Genomic DNA, 13,240 nt, shown 5'->3' on the forward strand with positions numbered 1-13,240 from the left:
TTTTTTTATTTTTTTTTAACTCCTGCCTTAGTACCTAGCCACTGTGCCTGAGCAGAGGAGCCCTGCACCTGGACTGCAGTACCAGTATGGGCCTGTAGGTGTCGCCCTCTTTCAAGCCAGGACCTGCTGGAGCGCAGCAAGCCAGTGATTCCCTTCTAGGTTAGAATTAACCATTGAAATCATAACTTGTTATACAGTGAACATGTCTGAGTATCTGCTTATTTTGTCTTGCCTGAGTTTGGCGCAGTAAAGAAGACGAGTTTATTCTGCAGCGGATTCCTAGACATGACTGAAAGTCACATAAGCATGTCCACCTTCACTGCCTTGCTAATTGTAATTACCAGGAGAACGTGCATCAGGATCGGCTGTGAGGGATTTGCGCTCCGCCATGTGGAACATTGCATCCCGTGCCCACCGCTATCGACTATTTGTACAGGGAAAGCCGCGGCGTATTAATCGCCTATAGGTTTCGGGTTCTGCCCCCTGATCCTGCAGCTGGACCTCCGCTTACTGATTGCAGCTAATGAATGGATCCCTGTGTGAGCGGACGGCGTTTTCCTCTACGGCGGAACGAATGTTTATGTTCTGATACGGGAGTGAGTGATATATAAGGCTGCGTCGTGGAGCCGACGGCCGGCGTGGCTGATGCTCAGGGTATGCGAGCGGACGTAGTAACCCGTCGCTGCTGAGCCAAAGGTGAGGGGTGCCCGCCTGGGGGGACGCTGCATGTGGGAGCGGGGGTGCTTAGCGCAGGGCCTGGAGCGGATCGGGGTGCCTGTATCGGGGGGCTGGAAGCGATCGGGAGTGCGGGCAGTCTCCAGCGCAGCTGGGGACCGGCGGCACGCTCGGCAGCCCCACCTGTTATACATAGCGAGACGGGTGTGCAAGCCACCCTGCCTACCCAATCACCGTAGCGACGAGCCCGTCGCAGCCGATCCCCCGATCCTCCAGTGATGCATGCACTTCTCTGGCACCAACCCACAAGCCGATTCGAAATCGTTCGAACCGACAAGTGGGGGCAGGAGGGCCAGGTTTAAATAGTGAAAGCCCCGCCTCCCCCCACACAAATACGGCACTCTTAATTGCCTACCACTTATTAAACCTGACAGGGCACACCTGTGAAGTGAAAACCATTTCAGGGGACTACCTCTTGAAGCTCATCAAGAAGATGCCAAGAGTGTGCAAAGCAGTAATCAAAGCAAAAGGTGGCTACTTTGAAGAACCTAGAATATGACATATTTTCAGTTGTTTCACACTTGTTTGTTATGTATATAATTCCACATGTGTTAATTCATAGTTTTGATGCCTTCAGTGTGAATCTACAATTTTCATAGTCATGAAAATAAAGAAAACTCTTTGAATGAGAAGGTGTGTCCCAACTTTTGGTCTGTACTGTATATAATTTTTTATTTTTTTTGTGAATGTGTGTGTACATAGTCTGCTATACTACTGCTAATACTAGTAACTACAGGGAGTGCAGAATTATTAGGCAAGTTGTATTTTTGAGGATTAATTTTATTATTGAACAACAACCATGTTCTCAATGAACCCAAAAAACTCATTAATATCAAAGCTGAATATTTTTGGAAGTAGTTTTTAGTTTGTTTTTAGTTTTAGCTATTTTAGGGGGATATCTGTGTGTGCAGGTGACTATTACTGTGCATAATTATTAGGCAACTTAACAAAAAACAAATATATACCCATTTCAATTATTTATTTTTACCAGTAAAACCAATATAACATCTCAACTTTCACAAATATACATTTCTGACATTCAAAAACAAAACAAAAACAAATCCGTGACCAATATAGCCACCTTTCTTTGCAAGGACACTCAAAAGCCTGCCATCCATGGATTCTGTCAGTGTTTTGATCTGTTCACCATCAACATTGCGTGCAGCAGCAACCACAGCCTCCCAGACACTGTTCAGAGAGGTGTACTGTTTTCCCTCCTTGTAAATCTCACATTTGATGATGGACCACAGGTTCTCAATGGGGTTCAGATCAGGTGAACAAGGAGGCCATGTCATTAGATTTTCTTCTTTTATACCCTTTCTTGCCAGCCACGCTGTGGAGTACTTGGACGCGTGTGATGGAGCATTGTCCTGCATGAAAATCATGTTTTTCTTGAAGGATGCAGACTTCTTCCTGTACCACTGCTTGAAGAAGGTGTCTTCCAGAAACTGGCAGTAGGACTGGGAGTTGAGCTTGACTCCATCCTCAACCCGAAAAGGCCCCACAAGCTCATCTTTGATGATACCAGCCCAAACCAGTACTCCACCTCCACCTTGCTGGCGTCTGAGTCGGACTGGAGCTCTCTGCCCTTTACCAATCCAGCCACGGGCCCATCCATCTGGCCCATCAAGACTCACTCTCATTTCATCAGTCCATAAAACCTTAGAAAAATCAGTCTTGAGATATTTCTTGGCCCAGTCTTGACGTTTCAGCTTGTGTGTCTTGTTCAGTGGTGGTCGTCTTTCAGCCTTTCTTACCTTGGCCATGTCTCTGAGTATTGCACACCTTGTGCTTTTGGGCACTCCAGTGATGTTGCAGCTCTGAAATATGGCCAAACTGGTGGCAAGTGGCATCTTGGCAGCTGCACGCTTGACTTTTCTCAGTTCATGGGCAGTTATTTTGCGCCTTGGTTTTTCCACACGCTTCTTGCGACCCTGTTGACTATTTTGAATGAAACGCTTAATTGTTCGATGATCACGCTTCAGAAGCTTTGCAATTTTAAGAGTGCTGCATCCCTCTGCAAGATATCTCACTATTTTTGACTTTTCTGATCCTGTCAAGTCCTTCTTTTGACCCATTTTGCCAAAGGAAAGGAAGTTGCCTAATAATTATGCACACCTAATATAGGGTGTTGATGTCATTAGACCACACCCCTTCTCATTACAGAGATGCACATTACCTAATATGCTTAATTGGTAGTAGGCTTTCGAGCCTATACAGCTTGGAGTAAGACAACATGCATAAAGAGGATGATGTGGTCAAAATACTCATTTGCCTAATAATTCTGCACGCAGTGTATAGCTATAATTTACTTTTTTTATTTATTTCACTTTATAAAAAAAATGTTTAAAATTATTTATTTAATTATTATTTTTTAACTTTTTATTTTATATTTTGTAATGCTTTGGCTGGTCTCGGAAATACTTACTGTGACCACAGCTGTCTGGAGTGCTGGCAGATCACAATGTAACCCTACCTCACCTTGCAGCTTACTGCCACAATGTATAAAGTTGTGCGGCTGTAAGCAAGTGGTTAAAAAGGTTGTCCGCCTTTTTATATTAATGACTAGAGATGAGCGAAGTATTGGAAATTTCAATTCGGCTGCTTCGCCAAATAAAAAATAAAAAAATTTGCTTTGTGCCAAATTACTTTGTCACGGAGTGCATTTCTTTGTAAGTAGTGGGTGCAATGACAGGAACGTCGATTGCGCTGATCCCCGTCATTGTATCCCTCAGATGCCGTGGATAGGTCATCAATATAAAATTTAAAAAAAGCTGACTAACCCTTTAAGAATGTTTGTGGGGGGGGGGGGAATGATTTAAAAACGGATCCAGACTGAATAAAAAAAAAACACAGTCATTACTCACCTCACTGATCCCTTGCCTCTGCTGTTTCACCGCTGCTCCGATCAATGAGGTGAGGATTGACTGTTTATTTTTTTAACTCACTCTGGTCATTTTTAAATAAAATAATTACTCCAGAAAACTACTACAATTTTTCAAAGCAGCATGTGTATTTGAATACTTTTGTAAATTCATGTAATTGGAAATTTACAGTCAGGTCCATAAATATTGGGACATCGACACCACCACAATGGATTTGAAATGAAACGAACAAGATGTGCTTTAACTGCAGACTGTCAGCTTTAATTTGAGGGTATTTACATCCAAATCAGGTGAACGGTGTAGGAATTACAACAGTTGTTAAGGGACAAAAAGTAATGGGACAATTGGCTTCTCAGCTGTTCCATGGCCAGGTGTGTGTTATTCCATCATTATCCCAATTACAATGAGCAGATAAAAGGTTCAGAGTTCATTTCCAGTCTGCTATTTGCATTTGGAATCTGTTGCTGGCAACTCATAAGATGAGATCCAAAGAGCTGTCACTATCAGTGAAGCAAGCCATCATTAGGCTGAAAAAACAAAAACAAACCCATCGCAGAGATAGCAAAAACATTAGGCGTGGCCAAAACAACTGTTTGGAACATTCTTAAAAAGAAAGAATGCACCGGTGAACTCAGCAACACCAAAAGACGCGGAAGACCACTGAAAACAACTGTGGTGGATGACCGAAGAATTCTTTCCCTGGTGAAGAAAACACCCTTCACAACAGTTGGCCAGATCAAGAACACTCTCCAGGAGGCAGGTGTATGTGTGTCAAAGTCAACAATCAAGAGAAGACTTCACAAGAGTGAATACAGAGGGTTCACCACAAGATATAAACCATTGGTGAGCATCAAAAACAGGAAGGCCAGATTAGAGTTTGCCAAACGACATCTAAAAAAGCCTTCACAGTTCTGGAACAACATCCTATGGACAGATGAGACCAAGATCAACTTGTACCAGAGTGATGGGAAGAGAAGAGTATGGAGAAGGAAAGGAACTGCTCATGATCCTAAGCATACCACCTCATCAGTGAAGCATGGTGGTAGTGTCATCTTGTGGGCATGTATGGCTGCCAATGTAACTGCTTCTCTTGTATTTATTGATGATGCGACTGCTGACAAAAGCAGCAGAATGAATTCTGAATTGTTTTGGGCAATATTATCTGCTCATATTCAGCCAAATGCTTCAGAGCTCATTGGACGGCGCATCACAGTGCAGATAGACAATGACCCAAAGCATACTGCAAAAGCAACCAAAGAGTTTTTTAAGGTTAAGAAGTGGAATGTTATGCAATGGCCAAGTCAATCACCTGACCTGAATCTGATTGAGCATGCATTTCACTTGCTGAAGACAAAACTGAAGGGAAAATGCCCCAAGAACAAGCAGGAACTGAAGACAGTTGCAGTAGAGGCCTGGCAGAAAATCACCAGGGATGAAACCCAGCATCTGGTGATGTCTATGCATTCCAGACTTCAGGTTGAAATTGACTGCAAAGGATTTGCAACCAAGTATAAAAAAGTAAAAGTTTGATTTGAATGTAAATACCCTCAAATTAAAGCTGACAGTCTGCAGTTAAAGCACTTCTTGTTTGTTTCATTTCAAATCCATTGTGGTGGTGTATAGAGCCAAAAATGTTAGAATTGTGTCCATGTCCCAATATTAATGGACCTGACAGTATATCCAATAAAATCTATCTGTATAGTAACACATGCTGTTTGTTCTTTCCTTATTTCTCTGTCCATTTTGTGGAGGTGGTCACATGTGCTTATTTCTATCCTTCAACTGCCACCAGCTGGATCTTTAGAAAGGATATGCCCCCTGAGAAAGGACAGGCCCCCTGGGTGCCAGCCTGCAATAAAATGTAGGAGAGCAATTGCAGCAATGAATGGGGTGCTCTCTGGATCCATGTGAGGTACAGGACTGGTTCTAGCTTAGTTAGAAAGATTGTCATGTACTATATGATGTCTGATATTCATTTTTTACATTATTCATGGGATAAGCGCTTTAACCCTTTCGCTACCAGAACTGTACATGTACGGCGCTGGAGCGATAGGCAAACATGGCACCCACTTGCACGTGCAGCTGGAGTCATGGGCGGCAGGTCTCTGCTGTTTCAAATAGCAGAGACCTGTGACTAATTGATGGTTGCGATAATTAAAGTCTTTAGATGCCGTGATCAAGTGAGATCACGGCATCTAAAGTGTCAAAAACCCGGAAGTGCACCCAACCGGCATCCCCTGCGGTCAATGAGGATGCCAGTAATTGGTTTGAACGTGCGGGGTCTCGCTGAAGAGACCCAGAGCATTTATGCTGCAATTCTTATACATGATTGTTCAAAATTAAAAAAAATTTAATTTGTAGGCTCATATATGAGCTTCAAAATCATTACAAAAAATAAATAAAAAATTGAAAAATACATGAAAATAAAAAAATAAAAATAAGTTTAAATCACCCCCTTTTCGAATAATAAAAAATAAATACCTAAATAACAATATTGGTTATCACCGTGACTGAAAACGCCCATACTATTAAAATCTAAAAACATTTTTCCAATACGGCAAATGGCGTAATGGGAAAAAGGGTCAAAATTGCCAATTTTCCATTGCTTCTCTTACCCCCCAAAAAATCTCTTAACCCCAAAAAGTCACACACACTCCAAAATGGTATCAATAAAAACAGATTGTCCCACAAAAAAAAAAAAAAAAAATAGCCCTACACAGCTCAGTAGATATAACTATAAAAAAAAAAGTTATAGGGTCAGAATATGGTGATGTAAAAAAATAAAAATAAAATTATCTTTACACTATTTAGACATAAAAAACCTATATATATGTGGAATCGTTGTAATCTTACTGACCCTGAGAATGAAGGGCATGGGTCAGTTTTGCCGCAATCGGAACGCCTTGGGAACAAAACCCGTAAAACAATGGAATTGCTTTTTCTTCCAATTCCACCCCACCCATTAACGCTTTCCACTACATTGTATGTCATAATTAATGGTGACATTAGAAAGTACAACTTGTCCCACAAAAAATAAGCCCTCATACAGCTATGTGAACAGAAATATAAAAAAGGTAATGGCTCAAGGAAGATAGGGAAGAAAAATTAAAACGCAAAAACTAAAAAACCTTCGATATTCTCAGCTATGCACCCGTTGTGCTATGCCACATGACCTTGTGAAGGTGGAACCTAAAATAGGTCTAAAACTTGATGCGGCATTATGTGCCAACTTTTGGGGCATTTCTTTTTTTTTTTTCTAATTCTATGAACAATTATTAGTAAATGTGGGTCACAGCTCATTACCTGACAAATGAATCTTTAGGGTACATGCACACGTTCAGGATTCATGTGCGGAGAATCCGCACTGAAATCCGCAGGTGTTCGCAGGCAAATCCGTGCTGTCAATCCCCATCAATTGGTGCGGATTTTACTAAGTGAATGAAGAAAATCCGGTCAGGAAAAATAAAATAAATTGACATTCTGCGTATTTTATAATCCGCACCGCAGGTCAAAATCCGCATGGAAAAAAAATCGCCATCATGTGCATCGTACATGACCTACTGTGAGGATTTTCCGGGCGGAAAATCCGCACGCAATCCTGATCGTGTGCATTTAGCCTTAGGCTCAAAATGTGATATTTCAAAGAAGTTCTCAAGGTGACAGGATCTTCTAATGATTACGATAAGGTTGCCAGTTCAATAACTTTTTCTGCATTCTACTGCACATCTCTATTAAACAGGACACATAAGAGTGTAATAAGCATGCCAAACAGGTCACTGAGGTACGTCGATAAGGGTGACATGCTTAATTGTGTGCTACAATATATGGTCCTAGATTCCGTTTACTCAGAATATTACTTTGCAGGTTCGGCGGCAAACGTCAGGCTCAGCAGGACTGTGGACGCTGCAATCAATACCAGCAAATATCACTCATTAAATCATTTTGGACATTTAACAGTTTGCGAGTCTTTTATGCATTTTCATCTGAGCCTTCCCAATGTCCACCTTAGGCATCGGTTATGCCATCTTGATCTATTTTGTGAACTATAAGAAATGTCAATGTGTAATTATGGAGAAATAATTGGAGCCAGACGTAACGTGTCAGAGAGATCCTGCAAATTTAGCTTGCTCATTAAAATTTTCTTCATATTAAAAGAATATCAGCGGTTGTCTAGGAGTTTAATATATCATTCCATACTGTACTACCAGCATCTGAAGCAGTGATCACAACTGTGCTGCCCCCATTGTTTATACTGCTGAGCAGCTCAATTTAGGTGGGGCTGTGATTTGTTTTTGGGTCACTGTCCAGTTTATGGAAAATGACCATCAGCAATTTTACAAAACATATTTTTATTTAGCAGTCTGGATTTACAAAGTGCACCTGTAATGTAATCACTCAGCAAAGAATCATTGCAGGAATTTAGGCTATTGCCATACTGCTTGTTTGGGAAAAGACCCTTGCACATACAGTAATATATCAGAGCCTTTTGATGGAGGTACTGTATATGTTGGGCAGTGGTATGACTCCAATGGGAGGCTCAGATGCCATGTGAACAGTGCCTTGGTCATACTGTATTTTACTCATTGGGCTGGGCACAGCCTTCAGGAACATTTTCTCACCTTATAAATTTACCATCTCCTTTTTTCATATGAATATTGCTCTGCAACGGTTTCACTTCTCTAGCATCAGCAAACACACTGTAAAGTAAGTTCCCAGGCCTGGGACATCTGCGTAAATTCCATAGGGACCTTTGTGGGAAATGGCAGAGGTCTAACAAAGCACTTCAGGGGGATCTCTTCTGATATGAGCAAACACCACATTTCTGGTCATTTCACAGCTACAGCAATTCTAAAGTGAAGAACTCCCACCCAAGGACTCTTTTTTTTCATGGAGGTATCACCTACAGCTTTTTGTGTCAGTTTTGGAAGTAGGTTGGAAAGGAATGGGAAATATAAAGGAAGGACTTTGGGTACGGCCACACGTCAGGTTTCTGCATGTAGTTTTTTTGAAGCCAAAACCAAGAGTGGATCATAAAAGGAGAGAAAATATCAAAGACAAACACGACTTCTCCTCTTTTATCAATTCATTCCTGGTTTAGGCTTCCAAAGTTGCGTGCGGAAACTTGACAGTGTGGTCGTATCCTTGTACTCCTTCCTGAGGATCCTCTTGAAGCTTTGGCTCGAAAAACTGCCACAAAAAGTTGTTAGAGACACCAACCTTACAGGGCTTTCTAATAGGACATATGGATGTCCCAGTGGGGGCCCCCCTCTTATTTCATCATGTATGAGCCACAGTGGAAGCTGCTCTGGTCCTGGCCCGTCCAGGCATTACATCGAAGGCTGCTTATCCGAATGGTCAGCATATTTAGTTCTAGATTTTCCCTGGTCAGGCTTGCCGTTCCCCTGTGATGATAGATGATCGCCAGGAGGTACAGAAGCAGGAATCCGCTGGTCAGTGCACTGATGTCCACTTGAAAAAAGCTGTCTACATGGGACTCCTAGAGTACATGAATAATGCTTATGCGGCCTCTATCACCAATATGTGTCCTGTAGGTGTCTTGTTCAAATTATTATATAATGATAATAAATATAATCAGTACATAACACACTGACCCTTCTAAATGTGCATTTGTGTATCTTAAAAGGGTCTGTCGGGGGGGAGATTCCTCGTGGTTTCAAAGAGTTTTTAAAAAAATCACCCATTTAAAGGGCATTTAAAGCAGATTTGTACATCTGAAACTGCCTGACCTGTTCCATGTGCACTTGCAGCTGGAGATATCTGTGTTGGTCCCATGTTCATATGTGCCCGCATTGCTGAGAAAAATGATGTTTTATTATATGCAAATGAGCCTCTAGGAGCAACGGGGGCTCAGCTCACTCTGCAACTGCCCTTTGATTCACAGGACCAGGCAGTGAAAAACGTGATCACACCTGCCTGACCCTGTCAATCCACTAGCTGACGGCATTTCCAGAGACATATTACCATCACTGCTACAGTAAGCAGTCAAACAAAGGGCACATCACTGACTGCTGTAGCCAATCACTGACATCAGCAGACATGCTAGCATGTACTGTACGGCATGTTACCACTGAGGCCAGTGATTGGCTGCAGCGGCAATGAGGATGTACCTCGTAGCAGCCTGAAACAGCTGATCAGGTTGATAGGTCATAAATATCTGTAGCCTGGTGATCTCCTCAATTAATTAATTAATGAAAATGGCTGCTTGTGAATATTTATTAGGTGTTTTGACCTGTTCAGCCCAGTTAGAATACATAGTGTTCGCGAATGGACTGTCATGTGACCTCAAAATCACTGCAGAGCAAGAGGATACATAATCTTTGTCTAATTCTCCAGCCTTTAGGCTACAGTCACACGACCATGTGTGTTTTGCGGTCCACAAAACACGGATCCACAAAAAATACTTATGACGTTCATTTGGTATCAGTTTTTTTGCAGATCCATTGTAATAATGCCTATCCTTGTCCGCTAAACGGAGAAGAATAGGACATGTTCTATCTTTTTTGCGGGGCTACGGAACGAACATATTGATGCGGACAGCACACGGTGTGCTGTCCGCATTTTTTAGCCGACCAATTGAAATGAATGGGTCCGCATCCTATCCTCAAAAAAAACGGAACGCACATGGAAACAAAATGCGTTCGTGTGCATGAGGCCTAACAATGAGAAAGACTTTGCTTCGCATGTATATCATCATTTTTCAAATACCCTATACAAAGAGCTGTACGTCTGGGTTCTGGTTGATCTGGCCCAATCATGTATTACATGGAATGACATGCTGAATTCTCAAATGAACGGCAGTGTTCATTTGAGAATTCAGCATGTCATTCCATATGTCTCTTGCAGGGGCTGCTGCAGCAAAACATTGTAGTCAGCACAACCTTACTCCTCGGGACAAGTTCACATGGAGAATTCTGTCTGCGACAAAATCCTCTGCATATCTTATGGCAGAAACTCTCTGCTGTGTGCTGCGGTTTTTGCCATGGGTTTTCATGTGGACCTGCTTTAGGTTTAGTTCCATTAAATGGAGCTAAACCTTGAGCAGACTCCTGCTCCGGCTTTGTGAGGGGTCTGCACAGTGACCCTGCCAATTCTGTACAATTTTGGTGCAGTCTTGAAAACAATGGGAGGCACAGATTCAGCAAGGTTTTCGGCACAGAATCCATGCTGAAAGCTATGTTGAAAATCCTCAGCGGATCATTGGTGGTTTCTGAAACCAGATCAGGCTGATTGCTAGGCCAGCCTTAAAGGGGTTGTGCAAGCAGTTTGAAGGGGAAGGGGGGTGGCAAAATCACCTGCGAAGGGAAACATAGCTGTTTCCCAATGAAGGCTCCTGCGCCCTCCCCTCGGGACTCTGGATATAAATTACCGGTTTTAAATTACCTTCAGGGCAGATCACTGGCAGATCACACTGGCGTTTAACCTGGAGTCAAACCGGCGTTTGACCTGAGTGACCTGAGCGGAGCAGCTGAGGCCGAGGAGAGAAGGAGGCAGGAGCCAGCGTCGGGAAGTAGGTAAGAAAGCTTCCCTATGCAGGTCACCCAAGAAGTGTTGGGGGAAGGTTGCCAAAAACCACCCCAAACGTGCACAACCACTTTAAGGAGCCTTTATACAGGCAGATTATCAGGCAAGATATCAAGAACTACTGTGCATATGACTGCTCATTCTGAATAATTGTAATTCACCTGACAAATCATTCATCGGGTGAAAGAATGGTTGGTGGATAGTCCAAAATCATTGTTTCTGGGCAGCAGATCGTCCTCTGTAAACAGGAAACTGCTGTGCAGAAACAATGAATCTGTATGGAGATGAGCAAGCACAGTAGAGATCACTTGTCCCAATACAACGGAGGCGACTGCTGCATGTAACTGTACCTCTCATCTCCACTGACTGCATGGGCCCATGTAAAAGAGCCTATAGTATTACAGATATACACTCACCTAAAGAATTATTAGGAACAATTGTTCTATTTCTCATTAATGCAATTATCTAGTCAACCAATCACATGGCAGTTGCTTCAATGCATTTAGGGGTGTGGTCCTGGACAAGACAATCTCCTGAACTCCAAACTGAATGTCAGAATGGGAAAGAAAGGTGATTTAAGCAATTTTGAGCGTGGCATGGTTGTTGGTGCCAGACGGGCCGGTCTGAGTATTTCACCATCTGCTCAGTTACTGGGATTTTCACGCACAACCATTTCTAGGGTTTACAAAGAATGGTGTGAAAAGGGAAAAACATCCAGTATGCGGCAGTCCTGTGGGCAAAAATGCCTTGTGGATGCTAGAGGTCAGAGGAGAATGGGCCGACTGATTCAAGCTGATAGAAGAGCAACGTTAACTGAAATAACTACTCGTTATAACCGAGGTATGCAGCAAAGCATTTGTGAAGCCACAACACGCACAACCTTGAGGCGGATAGGCTACAGCAGCAGAAGATCCCACCGGGTACCACTCATCTCCACTACAAATAGGAAAAAGAGGCTACAATTTGCACGAGCTCACCAAAATTGGACTGTTCAAGACTGGAAAAATGTTGCCTGGTCTGATGAGTCTCGATTTCTGTTGAGACATTCAAATGGTAGAGTCCGAATTTGGCGTAAACAGAATGAGAACATGTATCCATCCTCTGATGGCTACTTCCAGCAGGATAATGCACCATGTCACAAAGCTCAAATCATTTCAAATTGGTTTCTTGAACATGACAATGAGTTCACTGTACTAAAATGGCCCCCACAGTCACCAGATCTCAACCCAATAGAGCATCTTTGGGATGTGGTGAAACGGGAGCTTCGTGCCCTGGATGTGCATCCCTCAAATCTCCATCAACTGCAAGATGCTATCCTATCAATATGGGCCAACATTTCTAAAGAATGCTATCAGCACCTTGTTGAATCAATGCCATGTAGAATTAAGGCAGTTCTGAAGGCAAAAGGGGGTCCAACACCGTATTAGTATGGTGTTCCTAATAATTCTTTAGGTGAGTGTAGAAACCCCTTTATTACATTTGGGTCACCATTCAGGACTCTCAGCCAGCAGATTGTGGCATAAAGTGTGTCTCTTGCGCTGGAGGACCCGGAAAATCTGTGCATTACAGTTTGCTAATTTCAATGGGAATAACGTAATTTCCCATCAGTTTATTTAGGGCTTTGATTTTACAAATCATGAAGGCTCAGATATTTGTCTGTTGAAACATCCGTCTACTGTTCACATATCCAGATCCTTACCAAGTATTCCTCACCTTTTACAAATCTGTCTGTAAGTCAATAATCTACAGCATGTCCACTACTCCACTATAGCCTAGATCTTACGTAAGAACTAGATTCTTAAATGAAGTGAACTCTAATAACAGTAATAGATGAATATTCCTCTTTAGCTTCAATTATTTTGGCAAAAAGGCTGCATCGTGTCCTGATTGTTCCCTATCGCTCCTTCAGTCCTTGGAGTCATTAGCATTTTTTAATTGGTTTTACCTACAGCATTGCGGCCGGCAAGTGAGGAGAATAAGTGCACTTACCCCACACATCTTCTCTGCAACCGGCTTAAATGTTCTCAGTGGGAACCCGAGAAGTGGCATTTAGGTTGAATAGAAATTGATCCATTAAT

The 13,240-nt window shown here is 42.5% G+C and overlaps 1 protein-coding gene across 2 annotated transcripts in view; it reads right to left on the minus strand.

Moving 5' to 3' along the window:
* LOC120986078 (tetraspanin-15-like) overlaps positions 1 to 13,240 on the minus strand; it is a 249,986-nt gene that overhangs the window by 204,971 nt on the left and 31,775 nt on the right. The window lies entirely within an intron of this gene.

This window comes from Bufo bufo, chromosome 1 (genome assembly GCF_905171765.1).
Source record: "Bufo bufo chromosome 1, aBufBuf1.1, whole genome shotgun sequence".
Taxonomy (NCBI): domain Eukaryota; kingdom Metazoa; phylum Chordata; class Amphibia; order Anura; family Bufonidae; genus Bufo; species Bufo bufo.